This window comes from Manis javanica, chromosome 9 (assembly GCF_040802235.1).
Source record: "Manis javanica isolate MJ-LG chromosome 9, MJ_LKY, whole genome shotgun sequence".
In the NCBI taxonomy this organism is placed as follows: Eukaryota; Metazoa; Chordata; class Mammalia; order Pholidota; family Manidae; genus Manis; species Manis javanica.
Window position 1 is genome coordinate 4,875,802 of NC_133164.1, and position 19,346 is coordinate 4,895,147.

General features: G+C 48.2%; 1 long non-coding RNA gene across 1 annotated transcript in view; it reads right to left on the reverse strand.

The window, feature by feature from the left end:
- The window catches only part of LOC118973619 (uncharacterized), a 45,402-nt gene extending 26,278 nt beyond the window's left edge, over positions 1 to 19,124 (reverse strand). The window contains exons 1-2 of the long non-coding RNA XR_012120981.1: positions 18,958 to 19,124; positions 3,386 to 3,470 (exon numbers count right to left, since the gene is read on the reverse strand). This is a non-coding gene — a long non-coding RNA (uncharacterized lncRNA). The remainder of the gene's footprint in view (positions 1 to 3,385; positions 3,471 to 18,957) is intronic.
- Between the last annotated feature and the right edge of the window lie 222 nt (positions 19,125 to 19,346).

Genomic DNA, 19,346 nt, shown 5'->3' on the forward strand with positions numbered 1-19,346 from the left:
TGAAGGTGAGTCCCCAGAATGGGATTAGCATCCTTATAAAAAGAGAGAGACAGGAGATCTGTGTGTGGGCACGTGCGCACGCTTGCACCAAGGGAAGGCCAGGTGAGGACGGATGTCCCGGGAAGAGGGCTCTCACTGGCAGCCAGCCGAGCCAGCACTCAGTCTGGGACCTCTAGCCTCAAAAGAATGGTGAGCACTTCATTTCTGTTGCCAGTAACCCCGTCAGTGGTATTCCATAACTGCAGCCGATCTGCCTGACAGCGCCCACGGGTCACCTGACAGTTGTCACCTCTTCTCTGTGGTCTGAGGCTCTTCCTGCCCCATCCTGTTTTCTCCCCTTTCCTTACATAAGTAACAGATTTGCATGCAAGCCGGGGGATTTCCTGTCCAACCCACACACCATATCCCTAGTAAACCCAGTCATACTTCTCACACCACCAGAAAATACGTCAGTGGCTTTCTGTTAAGATAACGATCAAAATCCTTAATGTGTGTGCGAGCGCCCAGGGCCTGGCCCCCACCTCCCACTCTCCCCGCCTCCGTCTGTGGGTGGCAGAGGCACCTAGTGGTGCAGACATCTGCTCCTGGCTCCCATACTTCCCTCCCTCCCTTGTCTCCAGGAGGTAACTTCTGCTCCCCCTTCAGAGCTCAGCTCCAATTGTTCCTCCCCAGAAAGCTTACCCTGACTTGCTGATAAAGTGTCTCCTATTACTCATTCTTCTAGAACCATGTACCTCTTCTGAGAAACACCCTGTTGTTACTTGTACGTTTATCATTACAGTAGATTATGTTAGCCCCTGTCTGTACATCCTAAGCTCCACAAAGGTCAGAACCGGGACTTCTTAGTATTTTGCTCACTTGCTATGTTATCTTCACCGTGAGGTGCACCCCCTGCCATGAAGCAAACTCTCCAAGAGCATTTGTTGAATACATGAATGAAGAAAATGTGTGCAATGAACATGAAAAAGCTGATGTTCCCTCGTGCCAAGTTCCAGGATTAAAGATGAGGAAAAGTTGCTGGTTTTCTTCCTTTGTTTTTTTGCAAGTTCTGTTCCCAGGTTCTCTTCCTGGAATCCGTTAAACAACTAAAGCATATGAGAGCTGAACTCTGAGATCCAGTCCTAAACAAAGGGCAGTATTTGTAAACATTTAACCCAGGACACTGCCAAAGAGCATGTGTTGTAGGAGCTGTGGCCATGTGGCAGGGCACTGTGGGAGTTTCTTTGCGGGTTTTAATTGAATTGGGGGTTGTAGGTCCTTGTTGGACAGCCCTCTGCAAACCGTTCTTATTTGAATCAGCTCTCCACTTTCACCCCTTCCTATTGCAAAATCCAAAAGTTAGAAGCTCCTCCTCCTGAACTCCCAGCACCTGACTCCTCAACACCTCCCAACACCATCATAAGCTGGGCTTCTCTTTCCAGTGTGGGGGCTAAAGTAGGTCAGCTTTGAGGTCAGCTTCCAATCCCTGGTCCTGCAGGGCTGAACCCATAAATGCTCCCAGAAGCATTAGCAATGCAGAGAGAATGTGCAGTTTTAATAGGAATGCGCTTCTTCCCCGGGTCGCTGCTGGGAAGCAGAAAGGCCGGCATCGGCAGAGCTGGTGAGGCCCAGGCAGCCCGTAACTGCACATCTTTTCAACATGTGAGAAGCATGTGATGTGAGGAAAAGGATGAAACTGTCAAGATCTTTAAGGCACAATGCCCCGAAGAATAAGCTCTATGCAGGCAAATGTTTTCACCTGTGTTGGCCCTTGCCTAACCCAGCTCCTGGCACATAATTCAGTAACTATTTCTTAAATGACAAATGAGTGAATGAATTGAAAATCTAGTAAGTTCCAGATGATTTTCCAGTACTTTATATGCACAGCCCCTTGCATCCCGACAGCCACATTATAAGGTGGTGATTATTGCTATGCCTGTTTTCAGATGAAGAAACTAGAGAGAAATCGAGTAACTCGTGTGATGCCAACAAGCCTGAGAGTCACTTCCCAGGGTAAGCTTAAGCCCCACTCTGGCCACACCATGCAGCCAACACTCGTCCAAGCAGGGTTCCCCAGCTTCTCTCGTGCCCCTGCACGCCCACACCAGGTATGGCAAATCGTGGCTTCAAGTCTCCATTCCCATGCCATAGTGCCCATCAGGCCTCCTTATCTCCTAGAGTTCTAGGCTTGGAGTGTGCAAGAGCCTGGCACTTCCTGCTATCAACCCGGTTCAGAGAAAGTTTGTCTGCTGATTTGTTCTCCACCCTAAGCTGAGTTACCCATCTGTGAAGAGTCTCTCCTAAGTCGAGCAAGTAACTGGGAGGAGCAACAAGTCCTTCAGACAGAACGAGGGGAACGTGTGCTCTGCTAATGCCTGTTTTGCCTGCTGGCTTCACTAGCTTGTGGCTATGAAATGCGATCACACATCTTGTTAATACCTAATCACGGCAACGCCCCGGGCTTACAAGCCCCCCTGGGTGTGGTTCCTCCACCCTGACTTCTTGCAGCCATGCTGTTGCTTCTGGACACAGCGTCTCCCAAGAAGAATGCCCCCTGCTGTTCTACCCCACCTTCAAGGAATCATGCTTTCCTAATCTCCCAGCACAAATGACAGCGACTGTGACCTTTGGCAAGAATGTATGGAGATTGCGTTTAGCAGGAAGACAGCACCCTGGCCCAGTGTCCCAGTGGCTCCCAGCCCAGGGCACCCACCTTGCGGATGCCACACCTGTCTCCATCAGTGGGCATCTTGGAAGTGCATTCCTATTGGAGGCTCCTAGCCTCCAAATCTCCCTAGGAATCCTGGTCCCAGGGAGAGTTCCCTCTGCTGTCCTAGCTTCACCTCAATGAGAGTTGCCACAGCTGTTTTCTTCAGGGTGGGTCCCATATCCCACCCTCTAGCAACTAACCCAGCAGGCCTGAATCAAACAATGACAATAATTCCCAGAGCAATACCCCAAATCTGGTTTAATCAGTTTTAAATAACACCATGTGTGGGAATCCAACAGCCCACTTCCAGAAGCTCTGTGCTGAGACCATTCATTGCCTTCCATCCCCACAAGGAGAGAAAACATCAGGCCTTCGTGTCCCTCATGCCAAGGTCCAGTTTTCCAACTTGCCACCTAAGGGCTTAGGCAAGAACTCACACACACACACATGTTCTCTAAGATCAGACAATAATTTTCACACTAGAGCACTTTAAATCATGAATCAAGGGGGAGAAGGGACATTGCACACGATTCTGTAAGCACACCATGGTGGTGAACGAAGCCAGAAGGTAACAATACTCAGCAGAACCCCGCCCAGCCCAGCGTGGCACATCTGCCCTCACACCTGCAGCAGTCTCCCCGGCTGGGACAGACATCGCCCATGGGCCCCTCCGAACCCACACCCCGCCCCACTCACCTTGCTCTCTGCTAGTGGAAGCTGTTTGCAGTACAACGGGCTCTGCTGCCCTCTGAATCCACTTAGGCTTTGCCAGCGAGGAGTCCTGATGGGAGAGTGGGAGGGGTTAGAACCTGCTCCTCCGGGTCCCTTCCTGTGAGGTCCCCTGGAGCTGGCTGTGTGCCTCCAGCCCCCAAAAGTGGTCCCCTCTAGACCAAAGGCGGTCTCCCTCTGTGTCCGAGGCAGGAACAGCTCTGTTTCATGCACCCTGGTCACTACAGTATTCTCAGGGGCTTCCCAACAGCCTGCTGCACCGTGCAAGCAGCACCCTTGTTCACCCTCCCTGAATCATCCTAGTGTGAAATGCCAGCAGCGTCAGGCGGGACACCGACTAACACAGACTTCTTCCAAGAACAGAGTTGTGTGGCCAAAAGACCTGGACGGCGTAGCCCACATTTGAGGCAAGGAAGGGTGTTCTGGTATTTGGTGAACCTAGGGGGTATTTTCAGTCCTCGCGTGGTGGTGCTCCGGTCCTGCTCTTTCCCTTCGTGTCTTCACCTGACCCTCTCTTCCCCCCTTCCCCACACTGAAGCTGCGCTTTTGTCCCTGGACACAGGAATGCAAGGCGTCTGCAAGTGAGCAGTACCCGTTTCGGCACCTACGGGGGCAAAATAGATATTCTTATACTTGTTTTTGTAGGACCTGGAAAAGAAAGAAGAGAAGAAGAGAAGAAATATGAGCTGGACGCCTCCCTTTCAGCTTTTCTGGGCTAACACTGTGACTTGCTTAGAGTCTGTTTTATAGGGAACATTGGCAATTGGCATTTTTTCCTTTATAATGACTTGCTTTTTATATGTTATTAAGCTTAACCCTAGACCAGGGTTCTTTGCATTTAAAAATTTTAATATTTCTCAAATGATTTGAGAATGTCCACTTAGAGCCATGTTAAAAGGGCCCACAGATCCTATAATTATGGCACTCTTAACCAAGAAATGCTAATTCCATTTGTTTTGTGAACTAGTCTTTTGGGATCGGGGAGCTAAGAGTCCGAAGAATCATATGTAAACTGTGAGATGGATTCAGAGCAGGAGTTTGGGGACAGTGCGGGAAAATGGTAAGGCTAAGCCACCTGCGTCCTCAATAGGAGAACAGGGACGACATCATGTCACTGGGATGCTGGGAAGAATAAACAAGGCAAGAAATATGCGGGTCTCTGCCACAAAGACCGACACATAAGGAGCAAGCTATGATTCACTGGTACAGTATTAGTGTGAGTTTCAGTTTCAAAATTCTTTAGTTTTCTTATTCTATGAAATGAAATGCCTACCACTTCCTCAATAGGCATTTGCTGATATTTGTTCTCTGAATGAGAAGATGGGAATAGAGCACCCAATGTGGACAGTTTCAGTGACCAGTGACAGGGTCCTGGGGAGGCTTCCACTCTGTGCTCCAGCAAGTACCACGTCTGAAGAAGCATGGAAAGGGCAAGACCAGAGTGACTGAGAAGAAGAGAGCTCCTCAGCTACAAAACAGGAAAAACAAATGAAAAATGGAGGGTTATTAGCCTAAAGGAAAGAAGACTCTGGGGGAAATTATTAGGCACCTTCAATAGTAATAATAATGACAGTCTGTTAATGAATAGCTACTATATTCTGGGAACTGGGCTAGGTGCCTTATACACATTTTCTTGAATATTCACAACCGCCCAGTAAGTCAGATTTTATAACCACCATTTCATAGAAGAGGAGACTGAGGTACAGAGAGAACAGCACGCTTTCTGCCCATCACGCCTTCTCACTCACCCACTGCTTCCCTTCTGGGAGCCAAATTGCTGTCAGAGAATGGAAAATGGGCCTGTTTCTTTCTGGGTCTGAGGCTCATAACTAGGAACAATGGGTGGAAATTACAGGAAGACAGATTTCAGCTCGATAGCCCTGGGGGCTGTTCACAGACGGAAGGCACTGTCTTTGGAGAGTAAGTTTCCCATCGCTGGAGATGCTTGAGCCTTGTTGGGAAGGGGGGATTTGGAGAGGAGACTTGAGTGGCAAAAGTACATCTGCAGTAGAAAATGTTTAAGATTCTCTTCTACTCTCCTAAAATTTGTTCAGTCTGTGAAACGATCATTTCCCAAATTCAGAGGAGAAAGGGACAGTTTGGTTTCCCCCTTCACATTCCCTTTAATGACTGAGCTTAATGCTCTGTAATATTATTCAAGCGCTCTAAAGAAGAGCTTCCCCAATGTCCACCTCCAGCCCAACCCATAGATGGAAGGGCAGTTAGTTCAGGACTGAAACCGATCCTAGCATCTTTGCACGTATGTGATCTTTGCTTGGGAGAGTCCTGAGTCCTTACCCTCAAAGGTACATGTTCCAGGAAGCTTAATCCTTACAATCATGCATTTGGGAGTAGTTATGCCATGTCACAAAACCTTAGCAAAATAAAATGCAACACAAAATATAAAATAACACAACTTTCTTGCATACAAAGCTTTAAAAAGAAAGCCAGCAAATGTGTTCTAGACATCTCACAAAGTTCACATTGTATTACAAAATTATTTTTAATGAAGTTGTTATTATGCTACAAGAATGCAATAAAACATCTGAAACCTGAAATTTCCTATTTTTATCACCTCCTGTAAATTTTTCAAAAAAGCCAAAATGATTTGTTTCAAAATGTGCACGGGAATAATTGGATTGAGAGTTTTCATGCCAACTTTCCATTTGGAATGAAATCTAGAAGCTGTTACTTCATAAACCACTGAAAATATGAGCACAAAATGAAAAGGGTAAAATATTATGGAATATAAGTGTAATCAAACATAACATACCCTGGAAGGAACCATTGATTTACCATCTCCCAGCGTGTGGTTCAGCACAGAGGACTCTTTTATATAACAAAGTGCTCACAAGTAATTGGTTTTACCTGAATCCCCTAATTACTTTTGGAAAGAGAAATGCTATGTACATGAACTTCTGTATGTGAACACATAATGTAAAAATGCTACTCCTACATTGGTCGGGTTTTAAGTACAATATATTATTCTGGAATGTTCACAAAGATGATATGCCAGCTCCCTTAGTTTTCGATTTCTAACACAAGTCCTAGTTATTCCTTGTTAAAATCTCTGGCAAAAATTTAATCCTTAGGTGCCAAGCCAATGCATTTTTGCACACAAACTGAGTGTGGGGAAGTTTATTTCAGATTGAAATTTGTTATAACAGTCCTGCCAAATGACCAGAAATTAATCATATGCCTAAACATGTAAGAATACTGGAAGACGTCCCTTATCTCGTGATTTCAGATTAATTTTCAATTCACATGTTTCTTTAAGCTGTTCTTGAAGATCAGGCACTCAGGGGACAGACAAACCCCACTCATTCACAAGTCGAGTTTGTTTCGGGGGACATCCTTCCCAGTCCCTTCAGTGCACAGGGGCAGGCCCTTTCATGAAGAGCCTTCAGAATCAAGTGCAGCCATTCTGGTTCTGCGAGCAAAAAGGTTTTTCTACGTGAAAATGTGAAGCTGACCTGCCCCTGTTCTAGACTCATTGTCCTCCCAAGGATTGCGCATCTCCCTGTCCATTCCAAATGGATGGAATTCTAGATGGGCCAGTGATCAGAAGTGCAAGGACTGGAACCTTATTCCATATGTACACCGAAGATGTGATCAGAGAACACAGGAACTGGAATCACTTTGTTAAGCACACTGCCATCCTTGGGAATCAACTCCATATTCACTTTACTGTTAGGTGACAGTCGAGCACATTTTGAAATGCAGTAGGAAACACTGCAGAGTGGAAGGGACTCAGGTTTTGTTCAGCTGTTGCAAATGCTGGGGCTTAAAACAACCTGATTTTCACCTGGTTGATCTGGAATTAGATCTCCTACCTTTGGTAACAATCCTAACCACATAGGTTTATGTTAACAATACTAGATAAGATCACAGAAAGAAAAAAGCATTTAAAAATCACTGTAACAGGAGTGAGTGAGCTCTCTGGTTGTTCTTCTAATTCAGTGGATCGCCTGCATGTGCCAGTTAACTTTGGTTTCAGTCCTGGAGTTGACTTTTTTCTCTATCTTTCATAAGCTCCATCAGGACAGTGTGCTATATAATGACAAATAGGTTCAAGGCTACAAACTAGAGTTCTCTTGGCTTCTGCTGTTGAGGAAATTTTAAACTGATCATTTTTAAAACACTTAAACCACCAGGAGAAGACTTTCTTAAAGATACCATGTTGTCTTTGTCTTACAGAAAGCAATTAATGAAATTGGTGTCCACTGGGGGATGGGGGTATAGAATATTCCCATCTCTGCCATGCAAACCCATAGAAATGAGGCCACCCAGATCCCAAATCATCAGTATAGAATTCAGCTTAGAATCCTAAAGAAGACAGAATTCTCCACATTAAATTGAGCGTCAGGGCAAGACACTCTTGCAGCCCTCATAGCACGGATAATCAGTTAGTTTTGCCTAAGAGATCTTTGTAGGTCACTGCCACATGCCTGAGTCGTCTGGCTTAGTGTCCTACAATCAGAAAAGCTCATGCTTCTGACCCCAGCCTCCCACTGCCAAGCTGGAAGCACAGGTGTGCTGGCCAGATTGCAGGTCTGGAGTCTGCTCTCTCACTTTCTGGCTAGGAAACTAGGTACGCCGCCTAACTTCTCTGTGCCCCAGTTTATCTGCATAGTGCATATTATAATACTGCCTATCTTGTAAGGTTGTTGCAAGGATTTAATGAGTTAACACTTAACAGATAAAGAAGGAAGATCTTCCTTTCAGTCCCTGACCAGTACCACTGACAGGCTGGGTAGAGAAATTTTTGTAAGGACTTGTGAAATATCATTTTTAAAAGCTGTGTCTCAGGAGAGCTGGAGGTAAAACTATGAGCTCCCTGTTCACCCCTCTTCTACCTTCTAGAAGGTTCTCCATCCTCTGTCCCCACTTCTCATCCTATTCTCTAGCTTCCCCATGGCATGAACACTAACCCAGATCCTTTTAGTACCATTTTCCCACTTCTTTCCAATGGCTGAGAGTTAGGCTTTTAGAGATTTAGCCATGTCAATGACATCTGCATTTTGAACATTTGACCTTAGCCCAAGGTAACTGCATCATTTCAGGCTGCATGACACAGAGGTAAAGTTTTTAGGTGCAGAAGGGTCTTCCTGGCCTTTTTCATATCATTCGGCTCACCCCACCCTTCTGAAGACTATTGTCAGCCTCAGACAAATGGGCATAACTCTTATGTACAGAGTTTTCTCAGTAAAGCACGTTGAGTCCCCTCAAAAGTGTAATCAAATGAGACCCATATCAATCTTACAGAATCAGCTTCATTTACATTGCAATTCAGATAGAAACATTCTGATAAAAATGTTTTATTTTTCATCAATTATATTTTATTATAATAATAGAAAAATTCCTAAAAGGCTTGACTGGAGAAGTTAAAAGGTCTGATTTATATAGGTAATTTTTCCTGTGTATATTGTAATCAAGTGATAAAGGATAAACATCTCACGATTTCTGATGGGATCTGCTGTGGTTAAAATAAAAGGTAAGCCTCCTGTGAGTGGTCAGCGTTTGTCTTCTCCCACTTTAATGTCTCCCCAATGTGCATCGGAGCCGGCTGAAAGCTGGAGCTGATATTAAGCCACACTCCATCGGCTGATTTACCCCCACTTGCCGCTAGGGGGAGGTGAAGCTAAGAAGTGACCCAGGTCTGCAGAAGGGGCGAAGTGCAGACAAGGTAATGAAAACGATGCCCGTGTTAAGGGGAACAAGAAGAGGTGCAGGAAGAAGAGAAGCCCGCGCTGGACATCAGGGACGTTTAGGCAATCAGTCATCGATTTCTTTAGAGGGATGAGTAGGTGCCCTAATAAATAAGCATAGGTGGGGGCCTGCCAAAGCGACACCACCAGGACTTCCTAGAGACTTGAGCTCCCTATTCACCTGTGTTCACCTGCGAGCAGCCCAGGGAAATGAAGTCTCCAGTTCCTGATGAGGACGGGGATTTTTGAGGAATTGTCATCCATGACCTGGGACCCACTGAAAACATGCTTGGTTTCATTTTGTTTCTGTTGAGTGTTTTGACTGTCCCTCACCTCAGTGGGGCAGCTTGGAGAGCGGGGTGCAGGGGCCAGGAGGAGCAGTGCTAAGTGTCGGGGCTGTAAATCAAGCCACAGGGACAGGCTCAGCTGAAATGAGCAACGCACCTCCAGGTGCAATAAAAAGTCCTCCTCCCAAAGTCACACCCCGTTCAGCATTTGCCAAAACTAATGGCAAGTTTCGCCCCTGAAATGGGTTGTTAATTGTCTGGGTTCTGCCACTGATAAGAATGCAACTGCTGAGCCCCTGAGCTTTGGTCACTTCCGCTGACAATATTGTGCCAGCACTGGTGACCCCGGAGGATAAGGGGAGGAAGCAGAGCCAGGAAGCCCGTGTCTTGGGCCCTCCAGGAAAGGCCTACCGCCCGAATCACCAAATCCAAGGGGCTAGAAGAGTCCCTCTCCAGTCCTCACCAGGGGCCCAGGGCTTGTCTCCAAAAGCAAGAGTCTGAGCCGCACCTGAGAGGCAATGGGAGGCCTTTGACAGGGTTTACCCCGGCAGCTGCTATAAACTAGCCATGTTATCACTCTGTCACAGTACTCTAATTGTTGGCCTAGCATTTCTCACTATGCAGTATTTATCTACCTGGTTATTCACTCATTTCTTCATTGTAACTGCCTGTCTCTCCCCACTGAAATGTCACTTTCATGAGAGCAGGGGTTTCACCACAGTATGCCCAGAAAACAGCCCAGGAAGGACATTGCAGGCACTCAGCAGGTATTTCTGTACGAATAAAGATTTGTATTTGAGTGACCTGTGGTTTTGCAGGGAGACAGAGACAAGAATATCCATTTCTACTCCCAGACGGCAGTGAAGTCAATGCTGGCAGATGGGAGACTCAGGCAGGAGTGGGCAGTGTGGGGCAGGGGTGGCAGTGAAGGCACCAGTCTGGAGGTTGTGTTTAGGGGCCAGTTAGGTCGGGAAGGCAATGCAAAAGGTGGCTAGGTGCACACTGAAGTATGAACCAATGGGCAGGAAGGCATGGAGATGCAGGCACAGGGTGCAGTTAAAGCCACCAGAGTAGATGCAATGTGCTCCCAGCCCCAGGGAAGTGACAAAAGAGAAAAAGCCTGAGACTGGAGCCTGGGAACAATCACTGCTCAATAAGGAACAGCTGGGTCAGGGGAAGTTCATAAAGGGACAGTGGTGCCCAGGTCGTCCTCCTCAAGCCCCAGCTGCTGGGAATGGGTGACACCAGCTGACCACTGAGCTGCTCTCTGGGAACCGCCTTCAGGGAGAGAGCCACCCTGTCAAGTCCACAGCCTCCCAGGGCAGCCACACCAGGCAGGGGGAGGTAGAGGCCTGGCCCCTCCCCTGGTAGGACACTGAAAGGCCCTCTGTGCTCCCATTACCAGCAGGATTGCCCAAGGCCCTCCTTCCAACCTCACCAGCAAAATGCAGCAGCTTCTCCTCCTGCCCAGGGCTATCTCCCCCACCCCAACTTCTCCACGGCATAGACACAAAGGCTGCTCCCTAAGAACCATGTTCCATCCTATTCTTTATCTCCACATCTGTTACCAGAGCGCCCGACCTAAGACAGGTGGTACCAGGACCAATCAGAGGAATAGACTCTCCAGTGGAATTCCAGTGCTGGCTCGGCAACTGGCCATCTGGAAACAAAGACCCAGCCCCGGTGGTTGGCGAGGCCCTGGCCATCCCTGGCCTGCTTGAGCAGTGCAACCGCTAATGTCCCCTTGGCGATGAAATGGGATGGATGCCATAGGAGAGAGTGCCCTGGGAGCTGTGACATCCAGGCTTCTGAGAGATTCAGGAAAGGTACCACTTATGAGAACAATGGAACTGGCAGCTCTTGCTGAGTCGTTGATGCTGCGGGACCCCTGGAAGGTTAGCTTGACCTCTGCCTCTATTTTATGTCCCCCATCTTGAATAACTATGAGCCTCCATTTTGTGTCTTCCATCTTGAATAACTAATGACCCCCTGCCTCCACTTTGTGTCTTCCATTTTGAATAACTATTTCCCTCCATTTTGTTCTGTGTCCTCCATCTTGGGTAAGAAGTTTCCCGCCCAAGCCACGCCCATTCCCGCGGGAACCTTGCCCAGCAACCCTCCTCAGTCAATCAGCTAAGGTCACAATAAACCCGCCCCCTTGGAAAGCCCCTACCTGTGTCAGGTGCATCTGCTCACTGTATAAAACCAGGAAGGGAACTTTGTTCGGGGTCTCAGACCAGCCCTGTGTCCTGACGGGCTGCTGGGACCCTAGTTCAAACTAGCAATAAAGACCTCTTGTTCTTATATCTCACGACTGAGGCTGGTGACTGTGGCTCCGCACAGGGGACTCAAGGAAACGGGGCACAACATTTGGGGGCTCGTCCGGGATCCCCGTGAGGAGCAGCGCCCCCAATCTCCAGATAAGGTCTTTATTGAATCTGGAAGTGACTAGTCACGCCAGCCGCAGGCCGGCTGGAATAGAGGGGGCAGAAGTCCTTCCGCAGGACCTGCCTCTGTCTGGTTCAGGGCAACGTAAGACGGCGGGCGCGCCGGGAGGCTGTTGCAGGCTCAGGACTGTAGCAAACGGTCCTGGGTCTCCGGGGTCAGTCTTCTCTAGAGAGAAGACTAATTGGAAGATATTTCTGTCAGACTTCTGGAAGGATTTTTTTTTTTTGGTTGGTTTTGTTAGTCTTATTGTCCAATTTGTGTTGTCATTGTTGTCTGGCCAGTTCTGACTTTTTCCCCCATCACTCTTACTCTCACAGCCCTCATCCAACTATGGGGCAAGGGCCATCTTCGCCACCGACCCTCATGACTGACCATTTTTCTGATTTCAGAACCGAGGCTCTTAACCTTAGCCTGGAAGTCCGGAAGAGCAAACTCATAACCCTTTGCTCCGCAGAGTGGCCGCCCTCGGGGTGGGATGGCCCCCTGAGGGATCCTTCGCCCTCCCTGTGGTTCAGGCGGTTCGGGACAGAGTCAAGGACCCGGGACCCGGAGGCCACCCCAACCAGGCCCCCTACATACGCGCCTGGCGGTACCTTGTTGAGAACTCCCCTCGCTGGCTAACACCTTTTCTCTTTCCACCCGCTCCCATGGCACCTACCCGCCTGGGGCCGCCACCCCCAGCAGTTCAAGCCACGATAGCAACCACCTCGGGCGACAAGAAGCCGGCGGCTCCAAGGTCCTCTCAGAGTCGGCCCCCTATCCTAGTGCTCTTGATCTGGAGGCTGAAGTGTCCACCCCACTGTGCCAGCGTTACCGCCCCTCCCTCCCCCATATCTGCGGGCCGGCAGTTGGCCTCCGGAGGACCCTGAGCCCAACAGGGGGGCCGGTTTTCGGCACCAGGGGTAGACACCAGACTAGCAAATCCTCTGCCTCCGCAGACATGGATTCAGATGACTCCAACGTCCAAGCCCTTCCGGTCCAAGCAATAGGGCCCCGGAGGCCCGATGGGGGTCGTAATTATCAATACGGGCCTTTCTCCTCCAGTGATCTCTATAATTAGAAAACCCAAAATGCCCCTTTCTCTGAGAAACCCCAGGGTCTTATTGACCTGGTAGAATCTATCCTTTTTACCCACAGTCCTACTTGGGAGGACTGCCAGCAGCTCCTCCAAGTACTTTTCACCACCGAAGAAAGGGAGAAGATCTCCACGGAAGCTCGCAAACTGGTGCCAGGCATGGACGGCCGACCCCCCATACAGCCTCACCTTATCGATGAAGGATTCCCCTTAACACGCCCTGACTGGGATTTTGAAATGGCAGAAGGTAAGGAGCGTCTCCGAGTCTACTGCCAGACTCTGATGGCCGGTCTCTGGGCAGCTGCCAGGAAGCCCACCAATTTGGCCAAGGTAAATTCTGTTAGAAGCCCCACGAGAGCCCAGCCGCTTTCCTCGAGAGATTAATGGAAGCATTTAGACAATACACTCCCCTAAACCCTTCAGCAGATGAGACAAGGGCCGCCTTAGTCTTGGCTTTTGTCAACCAGGCAGCCCCTGATATCAGAAGAAAGTTACAGAAGATAGATAGACTCGGGGAGCAGACTATACAAGACCTACTCCGAATAGCGGAGCACGTCTACAACAACCGAGAGACCCCCAAGGAGAGAGAGAACAGGATCCGGATAGAAGAGAGGAAAGTTAGGGCAGAAGAAAACCGCAAGAATCAAAAGGAACTGGCCCTCATCTTCCACTTGGGGACCCAGGACGGCCGTCAGCCCCGAGGCTCCTCAGGCCCCTTAAAGGGAGAGAGGGTGGTAGAGAGAGGACACGGGGTGTACAGAGGGGTTTACGGCTGCACCTGCCCAGGAAATGGCAGCTTAGTCTGGAATAAAGAAAAAGAAGGGCCTTTCCCCGGAAACCTAAAGTCCACCCAGTGTGCCTACTGCAAAGAAATGGGGCACTGGAAGAATGAGTGCCCCTGTCTGTGTTGCCCTCACACCCCGCGAGAAGGGCAAAAACCCAATGAAGCCCCTAAACATCAGGTGATGTGTACTGTCAGCTGCATCTGCTTACTGTATAAAAGCAAGAAGGGAACTTTGTTTGGGGTCTCAGACCGAGTCCTGTGTTCTGACGGGCCACTGAGACCCTAGTTGGAACTAGCAATAAAGACCTGTTTTGCTCTTACATCTCACGACTGAGGCTGGTGACTGCAGCTCCACCCAGGGGACTCAAGGAAACGGGGCACAACAATGCATTAGAGAAAGACCACCGTGTAGGCCTCAGGGCTGTGATTCATCCCTGGAAAGCAAAGTGGAAAAGACAGAAAGCTTCGCTGGTGGACGTGCCCGTCTCCCCCAGCTGGAGGACAGGAAGAGCTGAGGACAATGACCAGGACTGACGGAAATAGCAGTGATCCAGAGAGGTTGGATCCTCAGCCCTGGCAAATCTGTTCTCAATGCCAAGGGCCTGGCTGGGATGACTGGGACCCGTGACTTGGAGGGGGCATCAGAGTTAACGCTGAGGACTGAAACCCGGCAAGCCCCCTGGAGCCTGTGTGGCCTGCAGAGGCGGCCTTCTCTCCCCGTTGGGGCTGGGCCCATCCCTCAGCTGAACAGGAGGCGGAGTCTCTGCGTTCCAAGGCGGCACAGGCCCCTGAACATCTTCCCCTTCCCCACCCCCACTCCCACCAGACCACAGTTCGAGTTCGTGCAAACAGCATGCCGCGGAGAAGCGCCAGCCTGCTAAGGGAAGAAAAGAAGCTAAGCCCCAAGGGACTGCAGGACCCATCCTGCCTGCCCTGGCCGACACAGAGACTGGCCATGCGACTGGACCCTGAGGGTGATGGATCCCAGGGGGTGAAAGAGAAAGCTGGATGGGGGTGCGTTTGTTGACACGGGCGCTGTCTAATGTGATATGTGATTTGCCAGCCAGACAAGGACCCTGGGAATGGTAGCATCACACTGCTAGGAGGACTCTTGGAACTTTGGAGAAAATTATGCCCGTACTTAGGCAAGCTGAAATGCTAGAACTATTGTCACAGATGGTGGAAGAGGTGATAAAACAAACCTCAACCTGATGGGTCTTCTGGCACAGACCCACTTATTAAAGAGCAGTCAAGTCCTCAGGTGCCATGACAGCAAGTGGAGCCTTTGCCCAACAGATCTAGGGTCCCAGAAAAGTGGAATACTCAAGCACGGAGTGCCTGGCTCGTTCATCTCCTCATGCTGTGAGGCCATTAGGCAAGGAGAAGAGTGACCATGAGGCAGAGGGCTTGCCCGTGGCCATCAGGAGGAATGCCCTGCTTTGACACGACAGGGCAAAGAATACGTGTGGTCCCCAGGGAATCCACCAGGTTGTCTCTTGGTGTCTCATGACCAATACCGAGGTAAGTGGACAAATGCAGCAGCCATAGCCTAAGAAGGGCATTGTGGCTAGGGGCTTACCCCTCCAGGAAACAAAGGTCCCTTCACCCGGTAAGCTACTTTTACCAACCGACCTGTCAACCAAGGGGAGGGCACTCTGGAAGTGCAGTAGAGGAGAAGACAGTGGCTGTCGGGTGGCTCTCAGTGGCATGGTCCCAAGTACAGATGCAAGATCAGCGGCAGTCTGTACTTCATCCTGCCCTGGACTGATGGTCCATGCCTCCACAAAATGCATATGAGAAACCTACCCCCTGAGCAATAGTATTAGGAGGTGAGGACTTCGGGAAGTGATTAGGTTAAGAAGGTGCAGACCTCATGAATGGGATTAGGGCCCTTATGAAAGGAACCCCAGAGAGCTCTCTTGCCCCTTCTCCATGTGAGGACACCATGAGAACCCAGCGGCCTATGAACCAGAAAGCAAATGCTCACCAAACACCAGATCTGCTGGGGCCTTGATCATAAACTTTCAGGCCCAGAACTGTGAGAAATTGGTTTCTGTTGTTTCCAAACCCCTAGTCTCTGGGATTCCGCTCTAGCAGCCTAGAGGTGCTAAGGCACATCTTATCGATCTTCTTGTAACTTCTAAGGAGAAATGACCAAGCAAAGTCTTTAAAGCCAGAACTATTCTAAGAAGGCAATGAATGTGGTGGCATAAACAGCAGACGCCGCGGTGAGCCACTGAGTGCCACTCTACACCAGCTGAAGAGGGCTCCTCCCAAGCTCATGCCCCCCTGGGGAGCAGCTCTGACTCAACGGCAGCCTGTGAGCGGGGGCGGGTGACAAAGACCCATCCCCTTGACCTCCAGCGGGGACGACCCCAGAGCTCCCCATAGAACAGAGGCTAATGAGGAGTGACTAGAAAGAAAAGAGACCATAAGCAGGAAGGAGGGTCCCAGACATGAGGGAACAGTTGGTAAAAGAAGTGTGTGGAAGTCTTCTGGGATTTGCCTTAATATAATGTAGTTGGGGCACAGAAGGGGAATGGACTAGGTACTTGTGAACTGGGCTGGCCATGATAACCGTGAAGCTGGGCCATGGGTACAAGGAGGTTCATTTGTATTTTCTTTACTTTATATATATTTGAAATTTTCCATAATAAAAAGTTAAAAAAAAGAAAGGGGAATGGACGTCAATGAACACCATTTAGGTGGCAAATATAGAAAACCAGGAAACCAAGACTTACTTTTCCTTCCCTCTCGGTGGCATGGTCCTAGGCAGGAGGAATACAGATGTGGACAAAACAGGAGCAAACTCTTGCCCCTTAGAAAGACGGCATTCTAGTTGAGGGGAGGCAGACAGAACACACAGTAGTTAGGGGAAGTTTTCGTGTACCTGTGTGGGGACCCTGCTTTTTCTTCCCTCCCTTAAGGTAGAGGATGTAGCCTTGACAACACAACTGGTTCAGGCATCAAGGCAGTGCAGTGAAACTATTCTATGAAAGTACAAGCATCACAGATTGCATAGTTCTCCCTGGACCACGCTGTTAGGCCCCCCTTGGACCAACCATAAAGTAGAAATGCAGTTTGCTTGCTCCTCCTCAAATCTAGCCGGACCTAGGGCATGGAGAGCAGCATCCAGAGAGAACCAGGGCCACCATGCATTCCACTCGGTTGATTTTGATTGCAGGCTCCCAAAGATGCAAAATTCCTATAGCAGCCCACACCTTAGGTCCTCTGTCATTCCAGTTGGCCAGGAAGACCAGAGTCTCTTTCCTAAGACAGTAGGCAAAAAAACCCACTATGTGGCATTGGCTCTAGTTGGGTCATGTACCTCCAGCCAACCATTGTTGCCAGATGAATATAATGTACCCGCTGACTTAGGCTAAGTTTTATGCTCCTTTCCTGAGCTGAAGGGGGAGTCTTACTCAAGGACTAATCACACACTATGAATGGCAGGATTTGTGTTGACAATAGAGTCGGTAGGACTTGGTGATGAATTTTTAAGATACAATAGAGCAGCAATTTTCAGTGAGGATGCCACCACTCAGAAGTGCATTTCAAAAAATTTGTGGGCGTATTTCTGATTGTCACAATTATTGAAGAGGGACCACTGACATTTAGGCAGGAGCCAGGGGTGCCAGAATTCCTGCCTCGTCAGGGCAGTGTACAAAGAGAAGAGGGCCCTGAGTCCTGGGCACAAGTTCTATCTATGTTATCCAAAATGAAGCCTGAATGCATGCTTCCAACCAGATGGGTTGCAAAGAGATTTTTTTTCTATGATACTATCACCACCCCTGACCCATATGGAACAAAGAAATTATTTTGTCCATACACTTACAAATAATAAACAAACAGGAGCTCATTTATAAGGTCACCATACTTCCTTGTTGTTTCACTCTAACAGTCTCAGTCTGTAACTTGTCTTGACATGATATCAATGTATCTACTTCAGTTAAAGGTATTTCCCTCATCCTCTTGTTATATATTATTGTGGGATAAAGACCACAGATTCTGAAGTCCTTCCATGACTTTCCCCATGGTCACAGGGAAGGAGGGACCTCACACAATCAAGTAGGGAAGATGGGACATTCTGATGCTCAGCAAGAAGGAAAAAGTGCAGCTCATGTCAAAAATTAAAACACACACCTAAGGGGAGAAAGCTATTTAAAAGAGTATTGATAATAGGCTGTTTTAAAAAACGACAGCATCTGTCCAGGAAAATGTTTAGATTCTATAAACAAGTCACAGGGCTTGCGCAGGGAAGTAAAACATTAAGAGTCTCACTGTTAGTTTCCAACTTAGAGTACTTGGTATGAAGATCTCTTGGATGCAGAGGGGTCCATTTTTTTAAATCAACTTTGGAGTAACTCATTTTACTAAGAGTAATTTCTAATTTAACATTGGTTTTTTTAATCAGTCGCCACTCAGATCTCTGTGCTTTCCTGTTCCTGAACTTTCTGTTCAAAATGATTTCTGGCCTTACTTCTCTTAAATCCAAATGATTCCCTAGAAACAGATGCAAGCACCTTACTATATCGTGGACTGTTCGTTCCACTGCTGATAACTCATTACCCCAGAATTAGTGGCTTAGAACTCTCTTTACGTTCTCCCAGCTTCTCTGGGTCTGGTACAGCTCAGCCAGATCCCGTGGCTTGGGTCTCCGATAAGGCTGCAATCGAGATCACAACAGGGGCTACAGTCTCATCTCAACAGGTAACAGATGAACTGAAAACTGTATAGTTTAGGGGGACATACAAAGAAAGGGATGATTATCCCAAAGTTCAGGAAAGTGGTTATTTCTGTGGGGGCAGGCAAAGGTATGTTCCTTAGGAACGTCACACAGGAGATTTCTAAAGTTCTGGAGACCTTCTATTTTAGACATGGGTTTCTAAATATTTCTTATATTTAAATAACAAATTTGTATGTGTAAACAAATACATTTGTTTTACTCCTGAATTCATGCTATATTTCACAATATATATCACATTTTAAAAAATAACAAGTAAATATCCATTGATAAAGCTACAGTAAAACATGTAGAAAACTTTTTCAAGAAGTTCTGCTGTGAAGAGGAGCAGAGAAATAGTGTCACAGCCAGAGGAATATAGGACAGGTCAATAAAAGTTCCTTTTAAAGGTGGGCAACAAAATAGCCCGTTTGAGTGCCCAGGGGAATAAGCCAGTAGAGAAGGAGGGAGAGATGATACACAGCGGAGACAGAGTAACTTCAGAAGTACAAACCTGGAACAAGTAGGATGGAGAAGATAGTGCACATCAGAGGGAGCAGGCCGCCTCTGAAGAACATCAGCGGTGTCCGAATCCTACAACAGGATGTAGGGGCAGGTAGGTGTGTAGCTTTGTTGTAGGGAAGATGAGGGAGCTTCAATCTTGTTGCTTAAAAGTCAAGGTTGGCATCTACAAGAGAGGGTATTAGAGAGGAGGGGATGTAAGAATATCAAGAGGTGTTGAAAGTAGGAAATATTTTGGAGAATGTAGTGGCAGCTTGAGGGTGTATGGAGGGCTCACAAGGGGCTTGTGGTCATGAATTTTCATGGAAACCCTTCTACCTGGCATATCATTTTCCCAGGTAACCTGTAGCTTCTATCAGGTGAAGGTGTGGAAGAGCTGAT